This window comes from Anopheles cruzii, chromosome 3 (assembly GCF_943734635.1).
Source record: "Anopheles cruzii chromosome 3, idAnoCruzAS_RS32_06, whole genome shotgun sequence".
NCBI classification, from domain to species: domain Eukaryota; kingdom Metazoa; phylum Arthropoda; class Insecta; order Diptera; family Culicidae; genus Anopheles; species Anopheles cruzii.
The window spans coordinates 60,163,651-60,184,517 of record NC_069145.1 but is presented as its reverse complement, the minus strand read 5'-3'; the positions used below and the strand labels follow the sequence as shown (position 1 = coordinate 60,184,517).

The window sequence follows — 20,867 nt, the reverse complement described above, 5'->3', positions numbered from 1 at the left end:
GGGTATAAAATTGAACCCTTTCAGGATTGACAGTCAAACTCTTTTACGGTTACATTACGAGTTGGGTTGAGATATCTTCTTGTATAGGACATTCCGTAGCTTCTTGATACGGAAAGTACATCCAGCGTATTCGCCGGATTTGGCTCCCAGCGACTACTGACCGCAGATTTCCAAACCCCCTAACCGTTAATAAATTTCTCTCGAATGAAGCTGGAATGATTGTGTAGCTCTGGAAAGAAATTACGTTGATGAATAAGGTCAACGTTGAATAAAAAATCCATGTTTTCTTACTTAGTCTCGAGACGTTTTAGCCCATCTGTTTTATACCTTGGCTTCAAGTTTGCCTTCCTAGACATGAACTCTGAAGAACTGAACCTGAACGTTACGCCACAGGGTTTGAAATTGAACCTTTTCAAGATTGACAGTCCAACTCACGACTACCTCACGCGAGTAACAAGGTTTTGGATATCTTCTCGTGTAAGACATCCAATTCAGCGCGGCCACTACATCACAGTGCTTGTCGAATCGTATCCAAGTTGTGCGTACATCCATTTGCCGGTAATTAACAAAACCAATCTTACTTTCACCACCCAACGCCTGGTGGTGGTGGTATCAAAGCAAGTACACCGACGCACTGCACTTCACTGGAATTTCCCATGGCACCCAAGAGAGCGAAAGGGAGAGAGCACCACAGCGCACCTCATCATCCCCTCGCTTGGAAGAGACACACAACGAGTTTGGCGAGCGTTTCTTCCAGCTACACCCTTCTTCTATTGTAACCGCCTCGCCGCCGTCGTGTGTGCAGTTTCACAACTGTCGGATGATTCATTTGTTTACCCATCTTCTCTCCGCCGCTTACCACACCACCCTCCCCCCTCTTTTGGATGACGCGGCCTCGAAATACCTCAAATATGTGTGTAGTTGGGCGCCGGCGCCCTCCTCGTATTGCTTGCTTAGGAGTTTAGACCACGGAACGGACCAACCAACGAAAAAAAAATGTTGCTGAGCAATGAAACGAAACCGCGTGTTTCGGACCCCCCCGATTTGTTGCTTTCTTCTCGCGGAACGCGCGAACATTTGTCTGTAAACAATGTCGAACGAAAATATGATTCCAATAGCAGCGGCGGGCGGGTTTTTGATCGCAATAATCCCCCCAACAAAGAAACTTTAATGGAATCTAATGTTGCCGTTGATGGGTTGTGGTGGTGGGTTCCTCACCCGCAAGACGTTGAAATTTGCGTGCCCAGCACCCAACATAAACAAAACAAACTCTGCCACCAACCAGCAGCAGCAATCTCACCGGCCTTCCTTCCCCCAACAAGCCAACATATCACCACAAAGCAATTTTATGCTGAAACTTTGCATTTCATTCCACACAAGCTCCGGGCGGCAGACGGGCGACTCGTCGTCGTTGAGTTAACCCGATTTCGCAAGACTTATAATTACCACCAGGCCCAGAGCCAGAGACAGAACATGGTGAAAATGAAAAAGGCTTCAAATGTCAAACGTTGCGTGCCGTGCCCGTTGACAGCACTACTGATGGACAGCGCGCGCCCAGTGAAGGAAGACATACCCCAGCCAGAGGACCGATCCCCGAGCCGCGCATTCGTGTTTTGCTTGTTTTTTGTGTGAAGTCATCATTTTGATAGCATGCTGTGCTGGAGAAGGAGGAGAACAGGAAACAGGGCCACAGGCAGAGGAGACGGGCTCGTCAACGAAAGATGATACGCTGCTCGCCGCCCACAACCTCCAACAGCGTGTCATTATTGTCGAGAAAAGGATTATCATCTTTCCTGGGGACCTGGTTTCCGGGTTCGCGTTTATTTCGGCCCCAAAAGTGCAACGAACACTCTTTCCTCACCTCAGAGTTCATGTCAGATAACCAACGTGGTATCTACGCAACTCTTCTCTATATCTCACTCTGATGGTCTTATCGTTTAAAAAAGTTCCAGGAACCTGACTCCCCACTTTCAGACATGGCGACCGCCACACGAGTCATACATAGTTTTATCGAAAATCCTGAAGAAATCCAAGGACCTGAAATCTCATTCTTATTATACGCCAATGATCACCCCCCCTGGACAGACCCCTGGCACCGATGACCACCGACTTTCGCTTGCGGCACAATCTGCAACAAAAAACGTATCTTAAGCCTAACCAAACGGACACTCCTACACGACGGCGGCACAGGAAAGTTTGTGGCTGGGCTTTTCGCCGAAAACTTGCTTTTCTCCATGACTGACCACACCACACCACAACTTGACGTGTGGTTTTGGAAACCCCGGCCGAACTGACAGTTGTGGACGTCCCCCTTTTGCCGGCCAAAAAAAGTTTCCACATTATAGAGGCCTGTGCAAGAAACTTTTTCGTATCCCAGAATGTAGACTCTTTTTCACTTCACAACTTCGTACTTACACAGTTCACGACTCCGCACACAGCACTCGGGGGCTTATCAGGTCGGCGGGACCAACACGAAGGACCAAACAGAATGGGCTGATGTTTGACACACAGATGGATTTCTTTTGCTGCAATCGAGCGCCTTCTCCTTTGTGCGCGAAGGCCACAGGTTCAGCAGGAAATTCTCTGTCGTGTAGTTGCAGAACACTCCCCAACACGCTCCGTGATTTAATATCTCAAACTTCTCACTGTTTTCACTCACTTTAAGAAAGTGGCAACAATCACACTCTGTAGCAGCAGCGAGCGGACAGGGGACACTTTAGAACACATGCGCTCCACAGGAAAACTTCTGGTTCCGAATATCGCTGCAGTCGACGGGCACGATGAGAACAGATCACCGAAGGAAAACGCACACACCCACACGCACGCACGCACACACATTAATAGAAGAAATACGTAAAATCAATCGTAATAAAATGATAGGAAATAATCAGCATAATGGAATTGGTATCGGCCGAAAGGGGGGGGTCCGTCGGGAAATACTGGTGGCTCGGCTATTTGTTCAACTGCCGCCGCCGCCGCCGCCACTGGCAACGCTAACCTATACACGGACACACTCCTGTAGTTCAGAGGGCGCTGCGGGTCGGTTCAAGTTCTTGGTCTAATAGAACTAACATTTTATTACTTCACTGTCGCTCTCTCTCTCTCTCTCTCTCTCTGGTTTCTTTGTGCCACGATCGGACAAACGGAACCACGCGAACGGAGAGCCCGCCCGCCGCCACCATCCGGTGTACGAGGCGAGTTGGATTCGCTCGCGCGTCGCGCGGGAGAACGGATCTTCTTCGTTCGAGATTCGCGTTGCCCGGTTCTTCTTCGCCCGGTTTGTGTCCGCTTTTCGCTTCGCATCCGCCCCCCCCGTACGTCGCAAGACCCAAGACCAACCCAACATGTTTCAGATTCATGCCGAATTTCCTCTTCTTCGCTCGACGCGCGAAGAGGAGGACAAGAGGAGGTGTGCAACTTCTTCCTGCAAGTCTGTTCGCGAAAACAGCGCGGCCCGGCCCCGGCGTGGTAGTGGTTTTATTGCTCCCATCCTCTCAACCATCCCTCGGCGGCCACCAACACCCGACAACGACGACGACGACGTGTGTTGGGTGCCCCGGGTGTTTGTCTTCGCTTCCGCTTCACGTCTTTGTTCGTTAGGAGAGGTTAGGAGGCTCTCGCGCGCTTGACGTTCCGTTTGTCGTACTCCGAGGCCCCAAGATTTCGTTGCCAGGAGTTCACCAAAAAGGTGGCGATTTAACTCGTCCCGCCGGTCGGTACAATTTGATTGAGGTAGAGTGTTGTAATTTAGAGGCAGACGTCGAACGCCTAACGGCCTACATCTTCAAATTGTGGAGATCCACCTTTAAATCGCGACAGGGAGAGCTTTTACCGGGTGGCGATTTCAATTCCAGTTTCCAAACGGGGTGCGCACAGAGCCGGCCGGCCCAGATGTAGGCGGCACACGACCAGGGGCAACCACATGGCGGAGGACGAAGGAAACGCTTTAGTCCACCTCTCCGCCAATGTGTGTGCATATGCGGACAAGTACGTATATCTGTCGTCCCCTCGTGGTTCATCTCCTATACACCGACAGAGTCTTCGCCCTGGGAAGAGGAAGTGCGAAGACGCACGCGCGTGTACAGACTTGGTCCTGCACACACACACAGGACAGACAGCCAGCCAGAGAGAGCGCGGCCACGCACACGATGTTGGCGCGCCAAAAAACGTGGGCAGCAAAAAGGAATCAGCGATACAGGCGCAGGATAGTTGACCAGGGTAGGGCAGCGAGAGCGAGAGAGACCCCTTCACAGACGGAACGCCGGACAATGAATCTGCGCTGCGCTGTGTCCCGACGACACCCGGGAAGAATTGTTGAGAAAGCATTATCCACCGGACGGACGAGTCGCCGCAGTATTACAATCGGGATCTCTGTGTACCCTCGACCGAAGATCTGAAGGATCATCTTCTGATGGTCAGCATACGGCCGTAAAACTAGAGTTCTAGTAACTCATTCTGGTCCCGGAGACAGGCTAGGGCCCTAATCCTACCCCAAGCAGAAACAGGTAGCCTCGTAGTACGGGTTTAGGAAGCAGACCTGAAAACTTCGTCTCCGTTTCTGGAACAAAGTCTTCCGTGAGGAGGGATCTGTCACAATCGCTTCGCGTAGACACAGTGCAATTTGATCAGGTCGTCGGTCGTCGATTCTGATGTACAACACACATACAGAACATTGATGCCGTCTCTGAAGCCAAAGAAGTAAGAAACACTCTCCCTCCAGGTTGTTGGACGTTGCTTAATCGGTTGGAGAAAATTCGACCTGACAGCACATCCCCAGAGGGGGCACCAATCCCAAAGCCACTGACCGACAGCAACAGAGCTAAACGCTCTCGGGGAGTAGAGGCTGATCTCGGACGTAGCCATTTTGCCCAAAATGCAATATCAAATTCGGCACCTTCGGAGCTGACCACCAGAGAGAGTGAGCGCGAGCATTAATTAACGGTCACGAGGAAGCATCGAGGATAGAGTGTTCCACGAAACATATGAAATCACCTCACAGAGAGAGAGAGAGAGAGGGAGAGAGGAAGAGCGCAGAGAACAAATCGGTTGTCAGCCACCAGCACCACACCACGCAGGTGAAATCTGCAGAAAAAAAAATAACCAGCTTCCTGATGCACTTGCACTTCCGCCGTGTGTCATTGAACGCACTATCCGTTGGCATCAAATACACACACACTCGCACACTGATTTTGTCACAAAAAATCAAAGAATGAAAGTATAATTCACAGGCCGGTCACAGGGGATCCGAGGTACGGAATCGCAGGGACTCTTGGTCTCCGGACGTCGCCGGATCCTTTTGTATTTTAAAACCCAGTGCAGTGTCAAAGGATGAGTCACGAAATTCACGCCACATATTTCATCACTTGTTCGGCCGCTAGTCCCCCTTAGTCAAACCCTCCCTCTTTCCACACACAACCGGACAACACAACTCACGGGAATTCAACGCTTCCGTACAGCACGAACACCAAACACAGAATGAGGTTCTTTGTGCGAGATAAGCCTCGCCTCTCCTCGGCGAGCGGCGTTTGAATCCCGTGAAACGCACACTACTGGGCAAATGGGCCAGAGAGCGAGAGAGAATGGGAGAGCGAAAGAGCATAAAAGGTTCACAAAACAAACATAGAAACTCCGCGGGGCGAATATGCAGAGCATGACCGCCGCGCGCGATCCTCACCACGAACACGACTCTCTCTCGCTGACTCGCTCCCGGATTACCAGGAAGACGCACCATACGCACACACACACACACACTGACGCGTTGATGCAAGCACCAACACCGTCACACGCGTATGCTGGCCGCCCTCAACATAATCGCAAGCACACGCCGAGCATACACGCACACAGACGCGCGCAGGAGATGCGTTTCAAGCGTTCACAACGCAGCACAGCTCAACGCCGTGCCGTGCGATAATCCCTGCAGAAATCAACGCTAGAGAAACACGGCCGAGTGCACTATGGGCGAAGCATTGCGCTTTGGTTGGTTAAAACTTGTGGATTTAGTCATGCTCTCGGGCATGTGATGAAATTAATCATTTGCATCAAACTCAAAACTCCGTAGAAGTGTTGATGCTAGGTAATGCACTTTCCAGGAAAGCGGCTGGTGAGTCACTCCAATCTGGGAAGTCTGGGGTCTGGGAAGTGGCCGTCTGGCTCAGCAAGATGATTCACTGATCGCAATGTCAACGTTGTCCTTCGACATGATGAGCTGCGTCGTGTGCGCGTCTAGTGTAGATTATATTCCATACTATCCGGGGGTAATCTATTTTGTAGATTCGAAATAAAAAGGGCTGACACATTAAAGTTTTTGAATATATCTGTCAACCCACCCAAGTATTAAGCTTTTGGTTGAATGTCTGTCATTTTAGAAAATGAATCGTTTAACACAGAATCACGTGCCAAGAAACACGAACAAGAAAACGCAAATTTTGGGGCATTGAAAACAGTATTTTTGTCACGTCACAGTATTCCTTACAGCTGCTATGACGTCATCATTTGATGAAAACCGCTTTCCGCACAGGATTTTTTTAGGTTTGAAAACAGATGGAAGTCGCTAGGGGCCAAATCTGGTGAATAGGGGGATACTCCAACAATTTGAACTTTAATTCATGGATTTTTGCCATTTGTTGCACTGGGTGCATTGTTCCATTTTTAGCGAATACGGCACCCATTTTGCAAACGGCTTTTAAAAACCCAAAACTTCAGTCAAAATACTGGTTATACTGCTCAATGAGATGGCTAGGCCTTATAGTAAATCTCTTTCAGTGGTTCGACGATTTTCGAAAACGATATCCTGTATTTTTTCTACGATTTGAGGTGTTGTGCCTTTTTTCACGTTTTTGACATGGTTCGTCTTAAAGGCTACTACGACCATGTTTAAACTCAGAAAACCCTCTTTTAACCCCCTACTTAAAGGTGAAGAGTCGTTATACACGTTCAATATTCGTTCATAATTTTCCTAGGCTTTTAAATCTTCCAAAAATAAAAATTAAATCACTGCATATACTTGATTTTTTCCATTGTAAAAAATACTGTGACATGTCGATACTAAATGGCTTGTAAAAACAAAATTAAGTGACTGATTGAAATGAAACTTCACATACGTTCATTTGAAGAGTGTACCAATATGACAAAAAAAATTAGGCTCGTAGCAGCGCTCTCTCTTGTCGAGGCTCCGAATTTAATGAGCAGCCTAGTACTGTCAATTCCGAGAGCGATACCGCCAGATGATAACAAATATTGTTGGCCTGCAATTGAAGATATGGACTTAGAATATACGTCAGAGAATATTCAATCAGACGAGACAACGGAGCCACATAACACGAGCCGGTTTTCCATCTTCTGAGATCGAGATCTTTGATGAGCGAATAATTTCGCGTTTGTTGTGCGTTCGCGTCAATTGGCCACCATCAAGAATATGCGATTTGACATCGATGGACTTTTTCTTGTGGGGTTACGCAAAAGATCGTTTCTATGCTGAAAAGCCTACAACTTTGGAGCGTTTGAAAATAACATTCACCAAATTGTGACCGAGGTAACATACCCGAAATGTGCCCAAAATTAATGGAAAACTTCATTCTTTTCATTCAAAACTTCATTTCTCATGTATTTTTTTAATGCTCTTTTATGAAACTAAAAAAGGAATAACCCTATAAAAGCCTAAAACAGTTGTCCCGAGATTAAACAATTAAACCATTTGTCTGAAAAGCGAAGAATCCTAATGGTGCAGCACTTTACACTGCGAAGATAACCCTCGGATGCTCGATTAGAGCTGAGACACCGAATTCTTAATCATTCTTCTTAAGATTCTTCCGACGCGAGCAAGACAGATTACCGATAGGGCGCCCGAGTATAATGTCTTAAGCCCGATGACCACGCTGATACGCTGCTTGCTCTAGATCACGGGCAGCGTCGAAGAAGAGGCTCAATCAAAAAACGGGCGTTCGAACCTGGTGCGCGGCCACACACAATTTAAAACCCTCTCTGATCCCAATTCCCCGTTATAAGCGGTACACGTTTATCTCCCCGTCGCAGACCGACCGGCAAATCTCGCTTCTTCGCGATAGGCTCTGCCTCTGGACTCTGACTGACTGACTGCTGCGCGAACCGGTCATTGGCGGCGGCGGCGGCTCGCGGCCCATCGGTAAAAGGCGATACGTCAGCCTCGGGGCGAAGCAATTTGGGGAGCCCGCTTCGGGGGACAGCGCACCCAAATATGCTTTGGCCCCAAATTTCGATGCCGTGACCTAGGGCAGACCTTCTAACGCCGGTTCGCGGTTGCCCTCGGTTCTTTCCGAGCAAAACATGGACCTCGCGTATCACCCGGACACACTGCGATGATGATGATGCTCATCGCGTTGCTCTCTTGGGCGACTCTATCTCTCTCTTTCTCTGGCTGGCCACTTCTCTTTCCTGCATCCAAACGAACAGTAAGCGACCTAGCCAAACACTCCGATATGCGGCGCGCAGTACGAATTTGGGGAACCAGTAACTTCGCCAGCACTTCGCCCGATGATGTAGATGCATCTCCGCGCGCAACCCAAACTGCACGGCACAGATCGCGGACCGAAAACCCCTTTCACCGCGTCCATCGCGGGCGCGACACACCAACCTCAATCGCCAGACAAACCCGGGGCAACGACGCCGCGCACCACCGCCGCCAAAGACATTCTCTCTGCATACGCTCCCGCCCGCGTTCGTCGTCTCTGGGCATACATACATTTGGTGGGTCGGTCGGTCGGTCGGAGCCGGCAACCTTTCTCTCGACAACAAATCGATTGGTGTACATCAGGTCTCGGGGACGGACAAACTTTAATATTCGGGCTCTAGAAGACACACCTTCGAGAGCAGGAAGCAGCATCACAAAAAAATATATAACAATTACTTCCTGGAGAGAAAGTCCAGAAGATTGGCGTAAGCGGCAACCTGTCAAAGGTTGTCCAAGCATCCAACTAATTGGAACGGTGAATTGATATTATTTTAAACTAGTCGGCCCAAATCTAAATCTTAGAAACAAAACAAATGTTCAATCATCAACTTATGGCATTCAATGAACTTTGAAGGAATGGACGAACATCTGAGGTTGTTTGAAAATCGAAATTAATATTTGAAAAGTCTATAAGGAAAATGTTTTTTTTCTTTTGTATTATAGAGACTTTGAGCTGTAATAGCCTAATAGGGTCAATCAGGGTTCCTGGGTGTATAAGGAAAATGTGTAAATTATCCCTAATTTCAGTTCGATAGATGGTTTTTTGAAGCACCAGCTGTTAATGAATTCTGCTGCGACTGTTCGAAATATGTTCGACTTCCAACGACTTTTAACAACTATTTGAAGGATACAATTTTACGTTTATGCCATTTATGCATAAGACTAACCCACACCATACCTATACCTTCCTACATACACCAGCATACTTGAATATTCTAGTACAGCTAAGCAATAAATGTCGCGGATGTCCAATGCAAGATTCAGCAGATTCCCGACATGGAATCTAACTCTAGCAATGTTTGGGGCGGGTTTGGCCTTAGAAACAGCCCGAAAAGTAGTAGCAAGAGTCGAACCCGTGTGATTACCAGGATCAACATACAGGAAAGCCACCGACTAAGCCCTGGGATCTACGTCCGGCTAAGCTCCAGGACTTGTCTGCCAGCTTGTCTCGGCGAAAGACCAAACTAAGGGAATCCGAAACAAATCCATTTAACGAACCCCCGAGGCCGGAGACGACAGGAGGATAATGTATCTGTTGCACGAACAAACAGGATTCACCCAATTTCGATATGTGCGCTCGTCCTCGGTCTCTTTGTGGACTCCGTGTACTTCGGTCAGATAAAAATGTAAATATCTCCCGCGGTGGCAGATAGAAGACAACCGCAGCGCGTAGTGATTGCATTTCCCAAACAGTGGCGTGTAAGCAGCCTGCGTGGGACTGTGCCCATGCTGCGTTCTGCGGTGGGTAAGCAAGCAAAGGACACTCTGTGAGTCAGTTTGCCGCGGTCCGGAAGGGATTTTAGAATAATAGCATAACCTACAGAGAACGCTGGGAGAAAGAGAGAGAGAGAGACGATCCCAAGAAATGCGTGTCCCCGATGTGACCATTTGTAAGAAAAGCATATTAGCCGTAAGGCGGGCGGTGCTCGGGTTGGTTGTCGGGCGGAGAGGGAAAAAATCAAGACATAAAAACGATAACATAAATATTTGTGTGCAAACAAATGGGAAGCTTTTTTAAACACGGCCCTGCACAAACCACCGTCCGCAAACGCAAGCAGCACGAGCGAGCGGCAGCCAAATGACAGCGGAACGGAAACGGAAGGAGGAAGCGTGTGATAATAAGATAGCATGACGATGCTCGATAGCATAAAGTGTAAGTGTGTGTGGCTAAGCAGTGCCCCGAATCGCTGGCAGAGGATAAACGCCGGCAAAACATAATGCGCGAAGGGCACGTGCAGCAGAGCGCAGTATATCTGAGGAATGCACAGAATGTCCCGGGGAACGTTGATAGCAGAAGTGCTGTGCCGGGTTGGGCCAGGCCGGGTGCCGGCCGGGGGTGTGCTGCGATTTTCGGCGTACGGTGTCAGAGGCTACACAAATATCGGTGCTTTTCGAGATAAGAATTTTTGGGGAAAGAAAATTCCAACAAACCGCGCGTCGTCTACACTTCGTCAATTGGCGAAGCTCGGAGAATGCGAGCCGCCGTCCTGTAAAGTAGCCCAACAACAAATGAACCTGCTACGCGCTGTTTTCTATGCTTCTTTGTCATAATTTACTAATCCATGTGTTCCCCTTTCTATTTTCTATTTCGTTCTAGTTCTTAGGAATATCCGACATCATATTTCTTATTGGGCATATTTTCACAATCAATGGTCTATCGGGGTTAGTGCTCCATTGGTAAGTCACGTTACTTTATTCCCTCATTATTTTCAAGGTTTACCTTATTTCAGTTATGTCACCTTAGAGAAATTAAAGACATTTTAAAGTTTCTATTTAAATGTTCTCTTCGATCGTTAACGGTTGATCCGAAGCCCGAATTCGATGGCAAACGAAAGGATGAGTTAAAATCGAAGCAGAAACAGTGCCTAGAACGATTGAGCGAAACACGAGAATTTTTATCGAAAATGTCGCTAAAAAGGAGGGAATGTCCTTCTCTGATGCTCAAAAAGTGAAGAAATCAGCACGAAGGCTGGGTAAAATTCATCTCACTTTAATCGGCTTCCTTCTCTTGAATTTTTCGCAACATTTCACATTGCAAGGTTAGTAATCATTTTAAGAACTAAAATTGATTGCTTTTAGTTCGATAAAAATATATGACTTGTTTGATCGTATGCAAAGTGGACAAAAAAAGATCAACACTGCTTATCGTCAAGCTCGAAAAAATAATAAGTTTACGCCAAACCTTACACTTAACCTTACACTCAACATCTACTTTGCTTTCTTCAATATCTTATTTGCCGATTGTGAACTGAGACAACATCAATATAGAATTAGGATCGATTGAAGATATTGAGCCATCGAGAAGTAAACGTTAAGTAAATCGATTGGAAGCGTGAACTATTACACATGTTTCACCAAAATGTAGACTAAAGATTCCAAACTTAGACCGCAGATATTCGGCAAAAACTATAAGACGCAATAAAACATAAAATTCGAACTTTTTGTTGGAATAAGGTGAAATAAAAATGATTAATTATTTAAGGTTCACAGTTACGTCTTTAGCGTAGAAATCGATCAATCGGTACGGCGCAGACAACTCAGCTGTGGACGGACGAGCTAAACAAGAAAAAAAGGTAAATGATGCGAATATGATGATGCCAAATTTGGTTAATCATAATGATGTTTAAACATGTTACGATTGTGATAAATTTAAATTAAATTTCATTGACCTTCTCTTTGCTAAAGTTGGCCAATTTTTAACGAAAGTAAAAATTGCTTACTGCGGATAAAACTCAGCCTGTCGCTTCGCAATCAATTAAGACCCCCTTAAACCTACACACTCTCCCAAGCGACCCAAATTGCTTCATTGGATAAAATTATCTTAGTGGTTGTTCCGAGACCAATTCAGAGAGTTCTCCGCCGCGCGGTGGGTTGCGCAAAGAACGGAGGAACTTTCCGCCAGAATCACAACGCCGCAGGCCACAACAGGCACACAGCACTTAAGAGCGCGGGCCCCATTCGCAAAATAAAGCCATGGTCCGTGTGGTAGGCGCATTTCTGCTGGACACCAGCATTATGCCGTCGCCGGAGGACTTTATTGGCCACTGAGCAGCGTGAACGGGCGAGGGCCAGTTATTCAACCAGCACTTCCTAGGCATCACAGCATATTCCAAAGGCTGATCTCGGGAGGTTTCGCGACCGCGGCCGAACAGCATGAAAGGATTCACACAGAGCGGCGCACGGAGCATCTGAATAACAATGGGAGTAAATTTGCACCGCGCGAATGTCACTGGAACTTTAAATTCACAATGACAACGTTAAATTGAGGCAACTACAATGGCATTATGGTCGATCGGCCCCCTCTCGGCTTTTTTAGTTTCCCAATGCTGTTGAAGGGGAAGGCCGTGGAAGAGAGACACCCGGGTGTTCTTGGTATTCTCGCGGGGCGTGAACGCGGAAAGTGCGGTTCCGTTGGACGTGTGCACCGACACAGATGTTACTGAATGTGAATGCAGACAAACACTTTCGGAAACGGATTGTTATTCCACGGTGAACGATTTTGAATCCATAGAAATGGCACAGCGTCCATATCTATGTTTTCCTAACCCGCGATAAAATTGAGAAATAGAACTCCATACTTAACCCACATTCAGGCGGTAGTACTTGTTGAGAAAACGACCAACCGCCTAAGAGACCACCATGGGTTCGTGGTCCAAACCATTATCCTTCGTGCGGCAAAGAGCACGATTTAACACCGTCTTCAAGATGATTCTAGTGTTCTCTGTCCAAGTGACAACCGGGATCATACCACTTGCTTCGGGCCCTACTACACAGGTTGACGAGAAGCACAAAAAGGTACGCCAACAATCAAAGTAAATTTTCCAGCACGAAACACGGTCACGCACGGCCGCAGATCGTTTAGCGACGCAGGACGGAACACGCCAGGCCCCCACCATTTTCTTTAATGCCAGCCAGAGAGCTGCTCTGACTGGCTGCTCCCCGGGAACATGGAAATTTGGTCCAACGTATGAAATCATTAGAATATCGTGGACCTGCGCGGGCCCCAGCGTAGCGGGAAATAATAGACATTCCGTTCTGTCACCCCGGCCTGTGCTGTTCTTGGCTAGGTCTCGCCCCCCCAACAAAGGTCTGAACGTCTGGCAAACCCGCGAGACCCGCCCCTTCTTGAAATCTTCGCCGGAAACCAGCTCGTCGCTTTGGGACGCTGAATTTAATTAATTTAAGTCACGCAACAATCTTGGCCCGTTTGTCATTTGGTTCATAGCGTGGCGCGGCTGAGGCTTTGGACGTTCGCGGGTCGGCTTACTTTAGGCCGATTACGGCACAAAGCATCGAACACTGTGTGTTTCCATTCGCTGTTTTCTAATTACTGCTAATGTACGGAGCGGGAAAGAAAAACTTTGGCCTGGTTAAACGGTATAAGATTTGGAATGCGCGCCCTTTTAAAGGGTCCTACCATTTTGGCGGGTGCTTTTATCTTATCGAACACACGATGAGCTTTTACTATTGCCGTGAAAAATTATGATTTACAAGGCGGAACTTTATGTGAAAATTGTGAACCGATTGGAAGTTTTCACGACCACTCTGGTTACGATAAAAACAAAACAAACAATGTTATAATAAATTTTGGGAGACGTTGCCAACTGCATATTGTTTTTTAAATTAATATCGGACCAGGCAGAAGCCGTATTAGTACCAACTTAAGGTTCCGCTCTGAAGTTGATGGCACAGTTAGAGTCCGAACTGACGTCTTTTCTCATAGAAATCGATGGATCGGAGCTATAGACATATTTACAAACAATTTTGTATTATTCAAAACGCACTAAATGAACAGAAAACTTGCGAGTCTTATATTATTCAACGACGTAAGTATATCGCTAAGGAATGCCTGCCCAAACAACTCATGTTTCAACTAACTTCTGTGCCATTCTTCCAACAACTTTGAAACTGATAGTAAAATAGTGAACCATTCGTGAACGTTATTTCAAATAACGTGTTGCTCTAAATGGTGCCTGGCTAAAGCTAAACGACAATTTTGTGGACCGGAAATGGAAGAATCGCACAGATTCCAATGATTCCTGTTCAGCTACTCGCCCATTTTTACTCCACGTGGTAGATGGTAAAATGCAATTTTATTCTCGTCTGGGATGCGTCAAAAATTCCTGATTCAAGTGTGAATCTCCGCGACAGCGACGATCACGACCGTTCGTAAACAACACCACGGGGCGGCGGCGGCGGCGCCTTTCGCAAACAATAAAAACCAGAGAGACAACAAAACCGATTGTGACTAATGCCGCGAACGGGGCGCGCGTCTCGCGATTCGCCTCGCACAAAGCCAAGACGAAGACGACGACGACTGCGGCTGACTGCTGCTGCTGCTGCCGTTCATCAATAGGAGGTCAATAATAAAAAATAAAAGGATGCCGTCGTGTGCATTGTCAATGGCCAAGAGAGGCTTGACATCATTCAAGAAGAAAATAAATTAACAGAGTTCAAGGGAGTTTGCCAGAGAGCGCTGCTACCGGTGCGGCGTGGAGAACGATTGACCTTAGGGTGGTGCTTTGTCAATAGATTGATCAATTTAATATTCATGTCAATAGTAAAACAAATGGTCCCTTCCCTTTGGGCATCCACCTGCTAAGCCAGTTGTGCCCAAATTAGACCATCTCGAGACCTACTTTTATGGGTAGAATCGGCCGTACCCTAAGGAAGGCAGCAAGTCCTTTAATCGAGACCGGGCAATAGAATAAAGTATTCACTCCTCCGTGTAGTCTGCACAGCATAAAACCCAGCGGGGAGTAACGTGAACTTCAAAAGGACATGTCCAGCGAGAGGCCTTGAAACATACGGCGCAAGACCAGGATTCGGTTTGCAATAAACCACGCACAGTGCAGCACTTGGCGTATTTAAAATGGGTTTCCTTCCACGTCATCGCCGTATCGATGTGGCCTATGTTGGTTCAGCTTCCCCTTTCGGAGAGAGCATTAGCTTCGAGGCGACCGAGGGACCCTCTTTTACTGTGGCAAAAATTTCCCGAGAGCAATATCCTTTACTATGCGCGCGGCACGCTTGTATCGCTTAAAGTACGTTACAAAAATATGTAAAAAAAACTTCCCAAACACACACCGACAGGCACGCGCACCGACAGCCAGGCCCCCACACACGATAAATGAATCAAAGGATATAGGAAAACAATCTACCGGCCCTCGGGGGCCAAGTCTGAATCATCGCACGTTGCCGCTTACGCACATCCCTTCGGCAAATTCGTATCCGGTGCCCGGCACTGGAAGCCGGCGTCGTCGTCGTCGTCCGAAGGGGCCTGTTATTCGCAATGTGCTGAATTCGGTGCAAAAATTAGGGACACGCGTGCCCGGAACCGGGCCCGGGTGTAGGAAAAAGTACAAAACACGTATCCAGAGAGATTGACGTAAGCCGAGCGCCGACCTTAACACTGCCACTGCCTCTGCTGTGCCGCCGGGCGTCGTCGTCACCAGGGCGCGGTATCCTTCCCCGATTCGTTTGTGTGTGTATGGCGGCGGCGGCGGGGCGAGAGTGCTCGACTTTGGCCCATAAATTTGCACGCAACCCTCGCGCACCTCAGGACTTCACATGTTGGAACCCCTTTTTTCCAGGGAGTCATTCGAAACACATCAAACTGCGGGAGGTTGTGTACCGTTTTCTGGGGGGTACGAACCCGACGATCCGGTGGGGGGGAAAACCGCTCTGTGGTGTGCCAGAGCCCCACCACACGTCGCAACCCGGGAGAACGAGAGGGAAAGAGCCCTCCGCTGGAAAGGAAAAGTTTCAACTCTTTTCCCGTACCATTTAAATGATGCCGGATTTAAAGTGTTGTTGGTGTCGTTAAAATCCCGTTACCAATACAATCGCAGCGGTGCCACGGAAAGGAACCGTATGTCGGGGCTGGCGGGTGCCATATACTGGAAACCTACAGGACCTCGCCGACGACGGAGGAGAGCAGATAGTCCACGCGTCCCTCCCTGTTGACTTCTTTAATTCTTGGTCGGAACAAGGGGGCGAGGGAGCGCGTTAGACAAATGGGGCCGAACGTGTGGTTGGGCAAACTTTACGGGGTTGACGACACTGCATTCGATACCTCGTTTTATTGCTGGAGCTACGTCAAGGCTTTAAATCAAGTTGACACAACTTACCTGCTGTCTCTGCTAGCGTATGCCGTATGATATCTGGAACGATTAAAACATAAGGGTTACTCAGTCAGTTTGGGAGAAGTTGTGGATGAACAGTGACACATTTGGTGTCGTGAAAGTTGGTGTCAAGGATAATATACTGGATTGGTTTTATTCAGGATCATGGGTGTTAGAACCAAGTATCATCCATAGTGATGAGTCGACGCCCAAAATCCATTTTATCCGACATGTTACAGTATTTTTCACAATGGAAAAAACCAAGTATCGTGCAGTGATTGAATTTTTATTTTTGAAAGGTTTAAAAGCAAAGGAAAATTATGAACGAATGTTGAAAGTGTATAAGGACTCTTACCTTTAATTAGGTGGTTAAAAGGGGGTTCTGAGTTTAGACGTGGTCGTAGTAGCCTTAAGACGATCCATGTCAAAAACGTAAAAAACAGACACAACATCGGAAATCGTAAAACAATACAGGATATCGTTTTCGAAAATCGTCCAATCACTGATAGAAATTAAGTACAAGACCTAGCCAACTCATTGAGCAGTATAACCAATATTTTGACTGAAGTTTTGGGTTCTGAAAGCTGTTTGCAAATGGGTGCCGCATTCGCTAAAAAGCCATTCGAATGCATCTTTCTTGACAACATTTAAAGCGTTTTCGATTAGGATAAAGTGGATTTTGTGCATTGAATCATCACTAGGGATGAGACTTAGGTCTATCACCATGATCCTGAATCAAAACAAGAGGTTAAGGAGTGGTGTGAACCTTTTTCTTCAGTTCCGAAACGAGTTCGTCCAGAAATTGCCTGAAAAGATGTTAGCATCAGTTTTGTGGGATGCGAATGGAATTTTGCTACGGATTACTTGCAAATTGATAAAACAATAAATTTTGATTATTTTTGTAACATTTTAGAGCAACTGAAAGCGAAAATTCGTGAAAAAAGACCCGCACTGCAAAAGAAAAAAAACCTCTTTCATCAGGGCAACGCACCCTGTCAGAAGAGCATTTCGAAAATGGCAAAAATCCATGAATTAAAGTCCGAATTGTTGGAGTATCCCCCGTATTCACTAGATTTGGCCCAACGGACTTCCATCTGTTTTCAAACCAAAAAAAAATCGTGCGCGGAAAGGGTTTTTCATCAAATAATGACGTCATAACAGCTGTAAAAATAATCTGTGACATGTCGATACTAAATGGCTTGTAAAAAAAAACTAAGTGACCGATTGAAATGAAACTTACATACGTTCATTCGAAGAGTGTACCAATCCAACAAAAAAAAGTTAGACTCCTACCAGCGCCCTCTGGTATCTAGGCGCAAAACTTATTGAACACGCTAGTAAATGTGTTGTAAAAAAAATTAAGTGACCGATTGAAATGAAACTTCACATACGTTCATATGAAGAGTGTACCAACATAACAAAAAAAAGTTAGGCTAGTAGCAGAGGGCTCTGGTATCGCACCGTAAAACTTAATGAACACCCTAGTAATAAAAAAACAGGATGTGATGATTATTATTTTCCACTTGTCTATGGACAACAATTCTTAAGATACGAGCAAGACAACTATGACAGGACTATTACCGTCAACTACTAGTGATGCATTAGCTTCCATGGGATGCAGTCTACTGTAAGTCAGCTTCTGGCAGACTCCGCTACGCAGAGCTCAAGCGAAACACTTCATCGAGATAGGACCAGAAACATGGAAAAGCCAAATGTTTAGAAGATCGTCCCCATCCGGGGGGAGATGTTGAGCGTCACGAAATCCACGAACCTCATTACGGAGGTGACTACTATGATACTTCTCTCAAATAACGGTTGCCACCAGGCCAGTTCACGCTCGTTCTGCTCGTCTCGTCGCGTGTAAGGTGAACCCCAATTTCCCGTGCGCCGCCAGCAGGACTGAAAATCGACGACATCGTGGCGCGCGGTCTGGCGGACTTACTTCCCTCCCATTGAGCAGGCCCCTGCCATCGAAACATCGATCTTCCGGTGTGCAGTGTGCTGCGAACACGCGAATCGTGAAGAACCGCGTGTGGCGCACAGTTCTTCGATTAACTCGATACTATCGACGACAGCAGCGCGCTCAAAGCCACGCCACTTTTCCCACTGGCGCCACCGCCAGTAGTGCCAGAAGAGTACACCTCCGTGTCGGTGGGGAAGTCATCAGCAGCATATAATCAGTGGTGTAATAGTACATAAATATACACCATCTATGGGACGGCCCCGCCACCCGACACAACTCTATCGCGCGCCACTGTTACGGCGGCTGGTGCTGCACCATCAACTTGCCGTACAGCACACAGCACAACATAGCACAGCATAGGGCATAAGGTTTCGTCGTTGTTATGCTGTGCAATTTAACGACCCGCCAACGACGACGAGGCGCAACCATTTCGATTCTTTAATTTCTCTCTAATTCGTCATCCGTGCCACAGGCCGGGGGACAGGAAATGGGAAAGCAAGTATCCGGCCCCGGCTTCCTGGCCAATGTCAAGAGAGTGTGGAACGCGTTAAGGCCGCCGTGCCGGATGACTGGCGTTTAGGGTCGGAATGGTCCGAAGGGCAGACCGAGCAAGGAATTGCAAATGTTGGCAAAGATTCCTACAAAGATTCCTTCCGCTTCGCGTAAAGCAGCCGAGAAGATAAGAAATTTTGGAAGTGACCTTCGTAGTTTATTGCTTAGAAAAAGGATCGCTTCCGGTAATGGACACTGACTGCTGGGTACACACTTTCAGCGGACATCATAAAAACGTTGCGAAAAATATTCCAAAACGATGCGAAGAAATTCGTATTTTTGAAACCTGTTGCAACTGTTGAAGTGCAAGTCAGTTAGTGGATTCGTCGTAACTCGTAAGTTATCTTATTAATTGTATAAATAGTTTTTGAACACACCCAATATTTATTATTATTGTAGCAACTGTAAAAACGGAGCATATTCAACATTCATCCATTTCTATGCGAAAAACACTACGTCAACTTGAACGAAAAACTTCAAGTTGATGTTAATGTCGCTCGGAACTTCAACAGAGCTCCTGAATACTAACTCCAGAATCTTTTTCATCGTATCATTCTTTTCTACTTTATCATGCGGGCATAAAAAGCCCGCATTATCGTTCCTCTATAATCCGCTGGTCTGCTTGACAACTGCCGCAAACGATTCTATGACTTCAAGTGCCACAACAGAAGTCACAGATTTTTGGGATCACTTCAAGTGCATGTTTCAGATCGGCCATCATCATATCAACCATTCCAGCTTCGTTCACACAACATCCCATGCGACTCTGGATAAAGGCTACTCAATTGAGCCACATTATTGAACAATTAGTGGCGGAATAGAAATTCCATTGCGGTCTCACGGATGGTATCCACCAATCTAGAAGAAGACAGACGACGACGAAGCATCTGAAATGGTGGTTCCTGCTACCGTTATCGAACTAAGCGCAACACACCAAGAACATATTGTCAAGACTTTTCCGAACGACAGTTTTATAACTTGTTTAACCCATTAATGGCGAGCGAGAACGAAGGGCGCATCCAGCACGGCACCAACTGCGACGCGCAGAGACACAGCTTCACATCAATCAATTACTCGTTTCGCCGGCACCGTGGCTGGCTCTGGGTAAAGGAACCTCCGCGAGGGTGCCCAGGAATTTGCAGTCCACTCCAGGAGCTTCTCCCAGTCCCGGTCTGTAACAGATTGAGCCTGATGACTCCAACAAAGGCCTATGCTCCAGCAGCTTTCACTTTTGTGGCTTATGTAATAAATTCTACAATAATTGACCACAAAACAGCGGTGGCGTGCTGCTGATGTGCCGAATTTATCATTTTCCCCCCTCAATTGGTAGCATCAAAAAACAAATTCCTTTCAACCGGCCCGTTGTGGCACGTCTCCTCCGGGTGTTCTCTTGCGATCCACAACCCACCACACCACCATAACTTTCTTTCTCGTTGCGCTTTTTTTACCGTTCGCCGCCGGTTGCAGAGAGCGTATTTATAGCTCCTCTTCCAGTGTGTGGTTCCAGCAGAATTCCTTCGTCGATTGAAGCCGCGCATCCTCCAGTAGAACTTGTGACCAGCATTTCTGCAGGGCAGACGACGTCCCACACGTCCCGAGGTCAGCAGCGGACCCGGCTAAATTGGTTAACCGGCCGCTGGCCAAGCAAAACGGAGCATAAATGGTGAACAGTACTGAACTGCTACCAATTCGATGACATGACGTTTGGGCGCGCGCGGCATATGGCTCGATGGTGACAGAATTAATTGGATGGCCGGTGATGCCCAAACGGCAACGGGGGCAACTGCAACCACATATTCCCGGTCGATAGCGATAGGAAACCTTTTTATTGGTGAGCTTTCCCTTTTTTAATTTTCTAATTTATCATCAGCTTGATCAACGCTTTGTTTGATGTAAATTTAAAAAAACATTATAAATATATCACAAACAGAAATAGGGACCTGAGAAATCCGACATACCAACCCTACACAGCTTTGATGAAAATTGCAAATAATCCCATACAAATTTACAAGAATTTTCAAAC

The 20,867-nt window shown here is 47.0% G+C and overlaps 1 protein-coding gene across 1 annotated transcript in view; it reads right to left on the bottom strand.

Annotated features, from left to right (window-relative positions):
• LOC128275094 (A-kinase anchor protein 200) overlaps nucleotides 1–2,729 on the bottom strand; it is a 42,912-nt gene extending 40,183 nt beyond the window's left edge. The window contains exon 1 of the mRNA XM_053013482.1: nucleotides 2,416–2,729. The gene's annotated coding sequence lies outside the window, so the exon portion shown is untranslated. The remainder of the gene's footprint in view (nucleotides 1–2,415) is intronic.
• Between the last annotated feature and the right edge of the window lie 18,138 nt (nucleotides 2,730–20,867).